This window comes from Dermochelys coriacea, chromosome 14, assembly GCF_009764565.3.
Source record: "Dermochelys coriacea isolate rDerCor1 chromosome 14, rDerCor1.pri.v4, whole genome shotgun sequence".
Lineage (NCBI taxonomy): Eukaryota > Metazoa > Chordata > Testudines > Dermochelyidae > Dermochelys > Dermochelys coriacea.
The window spans coordinates 8,283,439-8,297,475 of NC_050081.1; positions in this window are offsets into that span (position 1 = coordinate 8,283,439).

Consider the following 14,037-nt stretch of genomic DNA (forward strand, 5'->3'; position numbering starts at 1 on the left):
TCTCTAAGGTGCCACAAGTACTCCTTTTCTTTTTGCGAATACAGTACTGAGAATCTACACACATATTTCATCTGAAGATCTTGCTGCTTAAATTAAACCTCTCAACATCCATGTGAAGTAGCAAGAATTGTTGCATTTTGCAGAGTGGTTAATTGTGACACAGGAAAGTAAATGGACGTGCCCAAGGCTACAAATGGAATCAGCAGCAGAGAGATGGGATTCGCTTCTAAATCCCAGTTTTTTGCTCCTCTGTTCAAAACATTACTCTATAGATTCTGATCCTGCAAAGTGTGAATGGTCAGGGATTTTTCCATATAATTCCCCTCTCCAACCTCCTTCACAATCCATATTTATTTGAGGGGAAGGTGCAAACTGTAAAATTGGGCCAGAACAAAACCCTGGATCCAGACACCCTCAAAGTTAGGAACTATATTTAACTGATGAAAATGAACACCCTTAACTGCCACAATGCAAAAATAGGAAGGGCTTCCAAAGGGCAGATATCTATTTCCTCCTCCTCTATGGGCCTTATGTGACAGCCACCATTTTGTCTGATACATTAGCGATTGAACCCAGCACCTCTAGAACTAAACACCTTGAGTAGCTACAGCTTGAGCGAAAGAGACATGACTTGCTGCCTTTGTGGATTGGGCACAGAAAGAGATATGTAACACACTGACCAGTGGATTGCATCTTCACAACCCCTTACCCAAAGTTTAAATTTTCCACTGCAGATTTTGGAATAACAGATTGAATGTCAACATTCTGGCTAAATGTGATCCAGGAAGGGGGCATGGATTACTATATTTCCTGCCTGCTTTCCAGGTATGGAGCTGGGCAGGGGCATCATGTCCTAAGCAGAGAAGATAGAAAAGATGGAATTTCTCTGGCCTCATCTCTGATCTTCTCACACACATTGACCCTGTTTTTTTCACCTTTCCTTTTGGCCTAATCCCTTTTGTCCTGTTGCTGTCCAATTATAACCCCTTTTCTTTCTACCTTCAAAATTGTAATGCTTTTATAATTCTCTTGCACTACCTTTCTCTCTCTTTTTGCTGAGCTAGCTTGGTTGGAGGCTGCACTTCATCTCCACAAGTGACAGGTGGAGGCAAGTCCTGAGTCAGCAGGTCAGGAAAACAGCAACATTGCAAATGAGAGCATTAACAAATGAGCATAGGACCAAGCTGGTGGACTCTGGCACTTTACACTGGAATTAGGTGCTCACGCCTGGTTTGTATCAGACTGGTTCATATATGCCTTCTCACGACCATTCAACCTACATTTGACTGATCTTTAAAAGATTTTAAATTCTTTAGAGGAAATAGAATCTAATGATTCAAGCATGGGACTAGGAGGCAGGATTCCTGGGTTCTGCTGCCAACTTGCTATCTAAATTTGATCAAATTATTTGCTTTACCTGTCTGTAAAATTCTATATAATATTTACCTATTTGGCAACAGCATTGTGAAACTTGTTTATAAAGCACTAGGAAAAACGTCACTTCTATAAGTGCAAAGTATTGTATGCCATGAAGTTAAATCTTACCTTGGTTAAAGATAAGGAACCTTTATATTGGCCTGTTTGTAAAATGGGAGACAGTAGCTATTAAATAAATTAATTACAGTAGTTAATCTCTCTCTCTTTATACAGCCCCCATCACTGTAGTATCTTAGTACCTCACAATTGTTCACTGTATTTATCCTCACCACCCATTATCCCCATTTTAGAGATGGAGAAGTGAGGCACACAGAGGCTAAGTGACTTGCCCAACATCACAAAGGAAATCTGTGGTGGAGCAGGATATTGAATGTGGGTTTTCCACGTTGTGGGCTGGTGCCCTAATCCCTGGACCATCCTTCCTTTAAAATGGGGAATGTATTAATGCAAACTCATCAATAACAGTGTTAATTATTGCATGAAGTTTTTAACCAAGCTTTGCTTTAGTCAGGGATGAATCCCACCAATATTATCTACAACAATACTTTTTCTCAGGCTCCCTCCCATTTCTGAGTACCTGTTACATCAGCAAGTGTAAAAATCCGTATTTTTAACTCATCTCTCATCCACTTGATTTTGAATAGTGACCAGAACCTAATCTCCTTGGCATTTGTACTTCTAGAGAATAACTGCAATATTCATGGCAAGTAAAGTTGCTACTGATAAACTGCTCTGAAAGATTCTATGCACCAGATTCTGCAGAGAATTTGCCACTGACTTAAACGGAAGCCAAACTCAGTCCTATAACAATGCAAAAGCAAAACAGGAGGAGGACTGTCAAACTGCACTTCATGGCTTTCATGCTGACTGAAAACAAGTTCCAGACATTAAAATCAAGGTTATCCGTGTTCAGCATGGACATTATTAGTGATAGTACCATCACAGTAGGGCCTAGAAGCCAGCACCCCATTGTGTTAGACACTATACAAACACAGTCAAAAGATAATCCCAATCTAAATGAGCATACAATCTAAATTAAAGACCCCATGCCAGTTTCTGTAAGAGTAGAAGTTTGCCTCAAGATCCTTTGTTAAAATCTCCCCTTCCTACTGGTGACTCTATGGATCTCAGCACAATAACACCATATGTGTGTGAGACACTGAAATCTGCTTCACTAAGACCTCCCTACCCCCAACCTCCCTGGTTGTAGTAACTGAGTAAGAAAATGTGGGTAGTTGGCTTCCAGGAAAATGTTGCCAGGCTACTCTATAGCTCCATTATTGGTGGATAGTCCCACTCACTGCCATGCAATGTGTTTTCCATTGTTTGTATCACCACAGAACCTTTCTCTCTCTGCGTCACACATCTATACACAATTCTGAACAGCGGTTGGTACAGAACTTCAGGATCCACAGCACTGTTTAAATACAAAAAAAAGCAAAATGTTAATAATTCATCCATTCATGCCACTGAAAAGTTTGGTTTTCAAACAGCAATTAAATAGAATTTTAACTTAAAGAGTAACAAAAAAACAAGTAACAAGACTGTAAAACCAGCAGAGTCACGAACACCTTTTAATAAAATGAAAATGTTTAATTAAAACAGATTACATTTGATTAGCAACCTAAAAATAAATCTCAGTGGTTTTCCAGTACGCTTTTCTTTATTAGTGGCTTAAATTATGACAGGTGCCAACCTAAAGATAAGATCTTTTTAGAATGCATTTAAAGTTAGCTTAAGAGTCCTTCATATTAGCATTCTACCTCTACCTGTAAACATCTAGTAACAGAAAACAATTAAAAGTCTAAATTTAAAAATAATCACAAATTCCTGTATGGTATTGTTTGTACACCAAGGTGCAAATTTTTGCCAATAGCAAGTCACTTTCACTACTGGTCTGATCATCTCAAGCATGTGGCCAGCTGTATAAATTGAGCTAACAGCTTCCTCAGATAGGCCAGGATTTCTTGGCCACCCTGAGACTGTTTCAGAAGGTGTGTGACCTACATGGACATTCAAATCAATAAACATCATCAGCTTAATCAATTCCAACCTCCTCATTGAGAAAGATTCAGTGCGGCTTGTCAGTGCAATGGGTACAACTGAACCAGCCCCAGCTTGAATCCTGCCCAGAACTTGCACACACATTATAGACAATCCTCTTCCGTGGTTCCAGCTGCTAAACTGCATTAAAAGAAGCTCTAAAACGACATTAGTATTTTCTTAATGTTACTTCTTCTCTATAAGCAACTGCTGTACTTTCTGCAGAGACGTTACATGGCTGAGTGGGGAACAGAGTTGGTCTATTCAATCACGTGATTGGAGGGAGTTGTTCCCAAGACAGTCGCTGGTAGATAAACTATGTTTAGTTCAGCTCTGGACAGAATGTGCAAGGAAGAGGTTTAATGATTCATCGCTTCATAAGGAGACCACAGCTGCCTACGTGCATGAGGCATCAGCGAAACAGACCTCATGACTTCCAGCTCCTGAAAGACAAGCCTCTAACAGGGAACTTATAGGAGCAACTCCACTGTGGTCAGGCACAGAACCTGGCTCTTGAGCAGGTCTGATATATTCTACCTAGCGCTGAGTAGCTGCCGGGGGGAGGAACAGCAGGCCCGGCACCTCGGATGGCATTTTGTGAATTCTTTCCCTGTTGAGGAATGGGGTGGGGGAAATCAGGCACCTCTCTTCCCTTCTCTCCATCAATGGAACCTCCAAGCTGATTGTCTCTCCTGCAAGTTGGAGAGGTCTGGGCTTCCCTATGTCCTTTAGAATCTCTTTCACTACTCTGTCTAACAAATTTATTTGAGCATAAGCTTTTGTGAGCTACAGCTCACTTCATCGGATGCATTTCGATGAAATTTGTTAGTCTCTAAGGTGCCACAAGTACTCCTTTTCTTTTTGTGAATACAGACTAACACAGCTGCTACTCTGAAAACTCCTCTGTCTGTATCCCAGCAGTGAACCTTTCAACGCTCCCTATCCACCTCTCAGTTTCAGCCTGTGTTCCTCCGCCCCAAAAAATCGACCTGTGCCCCCTCCAAAAATTAATCCCCCTTTCTTCCCCCTTCCCCCCAAAAAAACCCAATCCCCTCTCTCTTTTCTTCCCAACTCACAATATATTTGGTGCAGTAACTGGCCAGTTCCAGACAGGAATGCTGAGATGCAACACTCTCCCAGCAGCATGACAGGACTATGCCATTCCTGACCTTCTGCTGCTTGCACAGGAAGTCCACGGAGGGAATCAAACTCATGCTTTTATCCCAGGACGTCAGATTTCTGGGGTGGTTTGTTAAAACACAAGTTGCCCCTGGCCAAACTGGAATAGGAAGGAACCAGGGGAAAGTGACAGACGTTAGGCTCAGATCCATAAAGGATTTGTTTTCAATGGAAGATAAAAGCCTCAATATGTATCCAGGCCTGACTGACTTACCCAAGGCCATACAACCAGTCAGTGGCATAGGTAAGGTTAGAACCAAGCAGTACTTAGTCCTATTAAGCAATAAAGCAAACTCTTTCCAGACAGCCATTTATGGGCTGATTGCTACTCTTAAGAGTAATAACTATTTGACATTCCCCAAATAGTTCCTGTGATGTTCCAGAAGGAGCAAAAGAGCGTCTACCTCTTCTTAAAAAAAAGAAAAAAAGAAAAAAACAAGCCGTGGGTCAAATTCCATGGACCTAGATATTTTGAAGGTGTGCAGTTTGTGCTGTAGGTGATTTTCAAACTGGTCCACAGAATGAAATATTTTGAGAGCCAAGCAGTGTTGTGGGGAAGGTGCGGGGGGGGGGGAGGTTGAGGTAACGGGAGAGGGTGTAGGTCCATGAGAGCATTTCTTCCCCTTACAGGGAAGTCCTCAGAATGACAAGATTGGAGAATCCAATTCAGAGATCCAGACCAGACTGCTTTCTTAGACAAACACATTCCTTTTCATTTTAATGAGGTCCTTACCTTATCTGGAGATATGCACTCTAGCCTGTAGGCCAGCGCTCTTCCCCACAACAGCATAACGCTCAGATAGCACCATGAGGACATTGTTAAGATTATAGATCTCAGATCTCTTTGCATCCATGCACACCCACGCAGGCGCACGCACACACACAAGCCAGCACATCTTCATGTTGACTATAAACTGTTAATGAGGCAATCAGATGGGACACATATCCTACCCTCTTTCAATGTAAAAGTTTGCAGACCCTCCGTCTAAAGTAATTTAGAAATGTAACAAGAGTAATTTGAGATTACTAGGAAGAGCTGCCATCTGGTGGCATTGCCACTTCTGATTTTCTCCAGTTCAGAACTGTTTTCAAATAAGCATGCCCACAATTTCAGTAGTTCTATCAGTGATAGAGTAGTTATCTGCCAGCAAAGAACTTGCTCATGGTTCTTCTCCACAACTAAAGAACTGCCTGGTTTCTATTCTGCATAGATTACTGTATTGCCTGATTGCTCTGACTGTGCCAGTTTGGGATTCCACCCTTATCTTTGTTGAGTTTCATGGTCTATGATGTAGGTATTTGCACATTTCAGTCCCACATATTGACAATAACTTGCCCCACCCCCAAAGTAGCTCTTTTCTTGGATCTTCCGGGACTGAGTCATTTCTAAGAAAGATTTTTCTTGAATAATTTCAATAATAAATGATAAAAACTCATTTCTAGAGCAGGTTCTTTTACAAACATAGGCCCAGATTGGGCAATTGGATCTGATAACACAGCAGCCCTTTGGAGCCCCATTGCCCCAGTTGCAGGATCAGTTCCATGCGTGAGTCCTGTTCCCTGCTTACAGCCCCCAGAAAAAACATACTAGCAAACCACTTCTCTTTAGTCCTTAGAGGCGCACTGAATCCTGTCAGTTGTTCAGGAGCTGTGCTTTAAAAACTTCTGGATAACCATCCCACTGTGCTTATGTCTTGAACACAGAGAGTTGAATGATGCACTCAGACTTTCAGCTCGTATTTAACTTGCTCCACCCACCACTGTTTTGAATGCAAGTTAAAAACATCAGCTGAAGACAAAGGGTATGCAGTTAAAAAGGCAGGTTCACACACCCAAACCTTCCTGATCCACAAGCAGGTGCAGAGTAAACATTCATTCAGACAACCCAAACCTGGTTCTGTTTTCCTCACCTTTCCAGATAAGAATCAAGAAAACAGCAACTGCTTTTTATCTTCAAGAGGATGCAAAATTAACATCAGCTTGCAGCTTTCCAGGTAAACACAGCAAACCCACTGCACAGTAAGCCTGAGCCCAGAGGAGACCCACTGAAGTGAAGTAGTCCCTGGCTTGCAGAATCAAGGCCTATATAGACAATTCTGAATCCACTGCAAGAATTGCCACTACTTGTGCGGTGAATTGCAGGAACAGCAATGCCATAAAAGAAGGCAGGAAGTGAAGAATGACTTATCAGCTAACAGCACAAATTTAACAATACTAAGTCACCTAAAAATCTCTGCTAAGTAGTTTTAGGATATGTCTACACTGCTGTGGTTGGCCGATGTCAGCTGACTTGGGATCGCAGAGCTATAAAATTGCAGTGTAGATGTTTGGGCTCAGCCCTGGGTCCCAAAGCCCGGTCTTGAACGTCAACCCAAACATCTACATGGCAATTTTATAGCCCTGCAGCCTGAGCCCAAGTCAACTGACACAGGCCAGCCAGGGGTGTTTTATCGCAGTGCAGACATACTCTGAGAATGTACATTATGTAGAATAACTGACCCTTGAGTCACATCCACAAGGGGAAGAAAATGGGCTGTGTGGCAGTCAGTGTTCAAATTTCTGCTATGGCATAGACTTCCTATGTGACTTTGGGCAAGTACTTTAATCTCTGTGCCTCAGTTTCCCAACTGCAAAATGCTGCCTTTCTCTGTGTCGTCTAATGACACTGTAAGCTCCTGGGGGCAGAAGCTGTTTCTTACTATGTATTTGTACAGCACCCCATGCACAATGGGCCCTGGTCACATTTAAGGCCTCTAGCCACCACCGTAATACAAATCATAACAATGCTATAAATTACCAATTTCAGAGTAGCAGTCGTGTTAGTCTGTATTCGCAAAAAAGAAAAGGAGTACTTGTGGCACCTTAGAGACTAACAAATTTATCTGAGCATAAGCTTTCGTGAGCTACAGCTCACTTCATCGGATGCATCCGATGAAGTGAGCTGTAACTCACGAAAGCTTATGCTCAAATAAATTTGTTAGTCTCTAAGGTGCCACAAGTACTCCTTTTCTTTTTTAAAAATTACCAATGTTTTTCATGCACAGGGATCTGACACTCTGGAACCCTTACTATGAAAACAGATGAGTTTCACTTTTGTTTCTAGTCTATTTCACTTTAAGGTTTAGATGAACTAGCACCATGTTTGAGCTATAACCATTGTATTGGGAGGGTTTGAATTCAACCAATTTTTTCATTTCAAGTTTTTTTTAACACTTGTAAGTGTTGCTAAGGGTTTTATAAATGCTTTTTCATAAACTCGAATTTGGGCCTAAGCTACCTGACATTGTCCCTTTAACATGCTACCAAACAGTTATTAAAAGATCTAAATGCTGGGTATTACTATCAGTGACATCTGTGCTCCAATGTTTAATTTTGTATATAAAATTCAGTTTGTTATGGGTATGATTCACTTTCATTAGCCAGCAAAATCTTTCTACTGTATTTCTAGTAGTCTCCTTTCCCACTAAAATTAAGACAAATAGCAATCTTACTGAATATTGCATATAGTACAGAAAAACCCGATCACTATCAAATGTTCAGAAAAGGTTAAAGAAATGTATAGCTTATGAAGAGCATGTGGGACATGCTAAAATATTGTAGAGAAAGTGGTTTTTATTTAAATGAGGCCAAGAAAGTTTGAGGAGAGTACTCTTAATTTCACATGCTGGACAAATAGCAAATGAGTTCTGTAAACACTGCTTTTCACAGATTTCCCATAAAGTGGTTACCAGAAAATGTATGCTCCCTTTTCTACAATTCTATGATTCATTGATTCTCAATTCTGATGCAGCACTTGTAGATTCAGATTGAGGTAATGGAAAATGAAGTAGTGCACACATCTTCTCCATTATCAGAGATCTAATACATTTGTTGCATTAATAACACTAAAGCTAAAAAAGCATATATTGGTTGAGTTGGAAAAGTGGAATGTTACAACAAGAAACCTATCGAACTTGAGCATTTTGCTTTAAAGGTGGATGATATGTTGTGCATTTCCTACCTGCACTACATAGTTCTCTCCTCTGGAAATGGATGGTATTTCAGGTAGAGCCTACGCCATAGCTCTATCATCGGTCAGAACCCATGAGCTATTCAATCCACCCTTTTAGTAACAGACGGCAGAAGGAGCTGCATTCACTGTCTTTCAGTGCAATTTACAGTTTTGCTGCTGCTCTCCGACAAGCTTGCTGTAAACTAAGCTCTTTCTCACTTCTGTTTCTCAAAGATAACTGGTATGGACTTACTTTCCATTTTTGTTTTCAAATCTGTACGTACCTATAGGTAAGGAAAACAAAGCTTTGCATATTAAAATTAATCTTTCTCCAGTTTTCAGATGATGACCATCATCAATGACCTCTACAGAGCAGGAACCACTCAACTTTGTATATGAAAAAGGTGGTAATCCCTTGTCCATTAGTGCTTCAGTTAGTGAGCTTGATTCTGATGCATAATCATCCACAGTAAAATTGTAGCACCTTTTCTCCCCGCTAGTATTTAATTCATTGATTACTGGGTCTTTTCAGTGGGACCCTTGACTGGCTGACTAATCTGTTCTTTGGATATAGAGTAGAATTAACATTAAGAATGAACTGTTTTGTATAAAGACTATGCCTTTAAAACCAGACTCAGGCTTGCTCTACATGAGAAACTTATGTCAGTATAACTATTGATGCAGTTATACTGACTTAACTCCTGGAGTAGACAATGCTATGTCAACAGGAGGGCTTCTGCCTCTCCGGGAGGTAGAGTACCTACACCAACAGAAGAAGGAATGCTGCAGCCTTTTAAGCATAGCAGGCCCTGAGCTTAAGTGATTTAGAACACTTTTCAGAATAGCAGCCGTGTTAAGCTGTAGCTCACGAAAGCTTATGCTCAAATAAATTTGTTAGTCTCTAAAGGTACCACAAGTACTCCTTTTCTTTTTAGAACACCTCTGTTCAAGATAATTAACATGTGAAAGTGCAGTAGTTGAAAGACAGTAGGCAGCCATTGGGGTGGGGAAATGTGTATTTGAGGGAAGGAACAGAGGAACTGAAACGATTCAAAGCAATGAATTAAATGGATTTGCATTTTGGGATTAAGACAATGGGCATAGCATGAGCAATACTGAGGAAGAGGAAGTGTTCTACGGGGTGGGGCGGTCAGATTAGGTGATCACAGTGGCCCCTTCTGGCCGTGGGATCTATGAATCTAAGACCACTTTAGGAGAGGGGAGAGCATGTCTTGCACCAATCAAGGGGTGACAAGACACCTTTTTGATGTGCCTGTGCCACGGTTCTCTATGCTGTCCTCTGAGAGGATCTCTCCACTGACTTGCCATGCTCAGGGAATGGAATGAGAGTGGATGGTACAACTTTTGCAAGTAATGCCACTCTGTTGGCTCTTTCTGGAGCTCCTACCCTTAAGCTTGCACACTTAACTGTTCATCACAAACTTCTTTTTGAGCGCAAGTTGCATACTCAAGGGGAGGGAAACTCAAGACTGAGAGGAACGGATTTAAATAAAGACCAAACACCCCAGGTGCCTTTATAAGCCTTTCAGATTCGGCTCCTCCCCTAATATTCTCTTTCTAGTCAGTGCTGGGCCCCTTAAACGCCTCCTCCCCTTTGATCTAATTGCAAGATCTGGCAGCCTGTGCTTTCTAGTTCAAATCCTTGTACTCACCTCAGTGCGTTCTCCTTTCAGGCTGCTAGAACTCACTCCCTCAGGCTAGAAATAGGAGACCAGCCATGCTGCTAGGGGTGGGTTGGGATGAACCAGGAAATTACCTCAATGTTGGGCTTCTGCGAGAACTAATAATTACACACCCATGCCTGTCTCATCCTACCACTAATCTCTCTGCCAGCAGATGTGTATGGCATAAATAAAAGATGGAGCAAAGGCTACAGGTCATGTCAAGCCCTTGCTTCTCTGCAGTGAGAGGCCATGGCAAATCTTTATTGAATCTTGAGGTGAAAAGAAAATCCATGTACAAGGGCCTTTATTTCAGAATTTTTTGAAAATAGGATTTCTAACTCGTAAGAAGAAATTTTAAATCCAGGTACAGATGCAGCAAATCATCTCAATTCTAGAAAAAAGAATGGGCAATTTGAGGACCACAAAAATTCTATGTCAACTATACATTTTCTACCTCTTCTCTGCGGAATTGGTCGGGTCAGAATGTAGGTTACTATGGAAGGATTATTTTTAAACCTCGTGTAGTGCACTTGTTACATTTTTTGTGTGCAGGGGAGCACATTCCTTGTAAAACATACTGTTCTCAAATCATATAATGGTGCCCATACACAACTGCTAGTGCAGTGACAGAATGGACACACAGCAGCACTTCAAGGACAAATTTCACACAGGCTGACTTGCTAAAGAATACATATGGCATACAAAACATTTTCACCTTAGCTATTAACTGGAAATCTTTACTGACCAAATCTCTCCAACGGTCCCTGCACACCGCAGCAATGAACCTGGAAATTAATTGGTTTTGGGAACAAGGTGAAGACCTAGCAGTATTTATAGTTGAGCAGGAAACTACAGAATGTGCAGGAATATGAGCATTCAAAAGGGTGAGGAGTAGTACCAACTTTCAGTAGCCTACACGGAATCAAGAAGAGAGCCACCTTTCTGTGCAGAACAGGTAGCTATTATGAATGTTAGGGTTGGAGGATTCTTTTACTTGGCCAATACAAGACAAGCTGTTGTCAAAGCATAACCTACACAAACACCTGAGCCACAAGTTAATTTAGAAGGTGATACCATATTACTGCTGTTTCACCCACTTGATCTCTTATTAAGTATGCACAGGAGACGATTTGATAGCTCTGGGGACTGGTACAGTAACTTCTCACTTAAAGTCGCCCGGTTAACATTGTTTCGTTCTTACGTTGCTGATCAATTAGAGAACATGCTTGTTTAAAGTTGCACAATGCTCCCTTATAACGTTATTTGGCAGCCGCCTTTGTCCACTGCTTGCAGGAAGAGCAGTCTGTAGGAGCTAGCTGGTGGGGGCTTGGAAGCAGGGTGTGCTGGCAGCCCCCCTATCAGCTCACCTAAGTTCCCTGTATGGCAGCTACCCAGCAGGCTATCAATTGCTGGGCAGTTCAGGTGTCCCTCCCCGCACTGCCATGTGCTGTTCCTGCCCTCTGCCTTGGAGCCTCCTGCTTACTGTGCGGGGGTGGTGGGGAGAGAAGAGAAGAGGGGTGCTAATGTCAGGGTGTCCCCCTGTTCCTGCTCACCCCATCTCCACAGAGCGGGGGTGGAGGGGGGAAGACAATGAGGCTCAGGACGGAGGGAGTTTGCTGACAGCAGCTGCTGTCTCAACTCGCTGATCTACTTAAAAGGGCAACATACTTAAGAGTGGGCTAAGCATAATTAAAGGGGCAATGCACATCTCTCTCTCACACATAGGGTGTGCGTTTGTCTGCCATGTTGTCTCCCCTCCCTCCATTTGTGCTGCCTTGTAGAGTGTGAGGCTACATTAACAATGTGTTAACTTTTGAGTGCTCAGCGGAGTGCCAGTTCATCATTTAGCAGTAAGGCACTCCCTGGGAAACATCCCACCTTCTTACTTCACCATCTCAACCAAGCTTCACAATCATTGCTGTATACAGTATTAAATTGTTTAAAACTTATATTTATTTTTATCTGGTGAAAAACATTTCCCTGGAACCTAGCCCCCCCACTATTTACATTAATTCTTATGGGGAAATGGGATTTGCTAAACATGGTTTTGCTTAAAGTTGCATTTTTCAGGAACATAACTACAACATTAAGCAAGGAGTTACCGTAATTGAGATTTGCACCTTTTACCTTCAGGTCACTTATTTATCTCTAGCACTGATCACAAGTTAGCCAAGGCTTTTAATATACCAAGATTGTGTGGTAGCCTATGAACAAAAGAGTTGGGAGGCCTAATTTGAAGTCATGCTGGACAAATGTTCACCTTTCAGTTAGCAGCCTTTTTGGAAGTGTAAGGACAAAACAAGGCTTGAAGGGTCATGGCGTCTAAATTAGATGAAATTTAATATTTTGAGGTTATTTCCTATGGTCAAGCTTCTGGCATAGTAGTTGAATGGGGGTGTGCATATGTGTTTGCATTGCTGTTCATGCTACATGACTTGGTCTGTGATTTAAACAGAGGATATCCACTGGCAGTCTGGGGCCTTTCACAAAGGCTCATATTTTCTTTAAACAAAGATGTCTGAAACTGGACATATTTCTTAATCTTTCTTCTAAATTGTGAAGGCAAATGGAGGGCACCTTAGCCAAACATCCATGCTGTCCTTGGTGGGAAAATGGCCAGATGCCTTTTTTGCTTCTTATTGGCTCTTCATTGTCTATTTTAGAATCATGGTTGCTCACTTACCCAATTCATTTTTTTTTACAGAAGCAAAATATTATCAGGAAATTATAAAAACAAAGTTCCTATTCACAGACACCAAAACTTGTAGGAATTGTTTCCATTCCTCCAAATCATCACTTTGAAAGATATCATACTTAATACTTCTCAGTCACTCCTCTCTTCAGTCTTCCTTTTAACTACCCTATCCTGCAGCATCTGCTAAGCACTGAATATTGGAAACTACAGCTACCAAAATCACTTGATTGGGTAGCCGAGTTTTTAAGAAGCTTCACATATACTGTAATACCGTATGTGAGAAAAATGAGGTTCTATTTTGGCATAGCTAGCTCAGTTATTATCCAAACAGATCTACAGTCAACATTTATAGGATAATGAGAATAGTTAGACAACTTATGTAAAAGCCAGCTTTGTGTGTGTGTGTGTGTGTGTGTGTGTGTGTGTGTGTGTGTGTGTGTGTTACACACACACACACGCACCCCTCTGAAATTCCAACACAGGCACTAGAAGTTTTATCTTTAGAAAATTTAAACCATCTTTTTTGTGGATAAATACATTGATTCATTGTAGTGCAGCATTAAATCTCTTACCAGCCAGTTATATACACTAAAATATACGATGAAGAATATGTGTACATATTGCAGAAAAAGATAAAGACAAGTGTAACCTATTTCACGTTTTTCCACTTAATACAAAAATATGGTATTAATGCAGTCTTTAAAAAAAGAGCAATAAAAATAAATGTTGCTGCCTGTACACTTCATATCTTGATATTGTGTTTTCCTTCATCCCAGGCACTCTTTATTCCATCTGTCTAGCAATTCAACTTTGTGTGTGGCAGTTTACATACTTAGTTGTTCAGAAATGACTTTCAATTTTACTAATGATTTTCAAAAGCCTCCAACTCCCATTGATTTAAAGGATTTGAAGGCACTTTCACACACATTAATTTTTAGGACTGAATTGGGCCTCAACTCAGGACAGCAATCTAGTCCAGGACAGCACTCAAATACATGATTAACTTT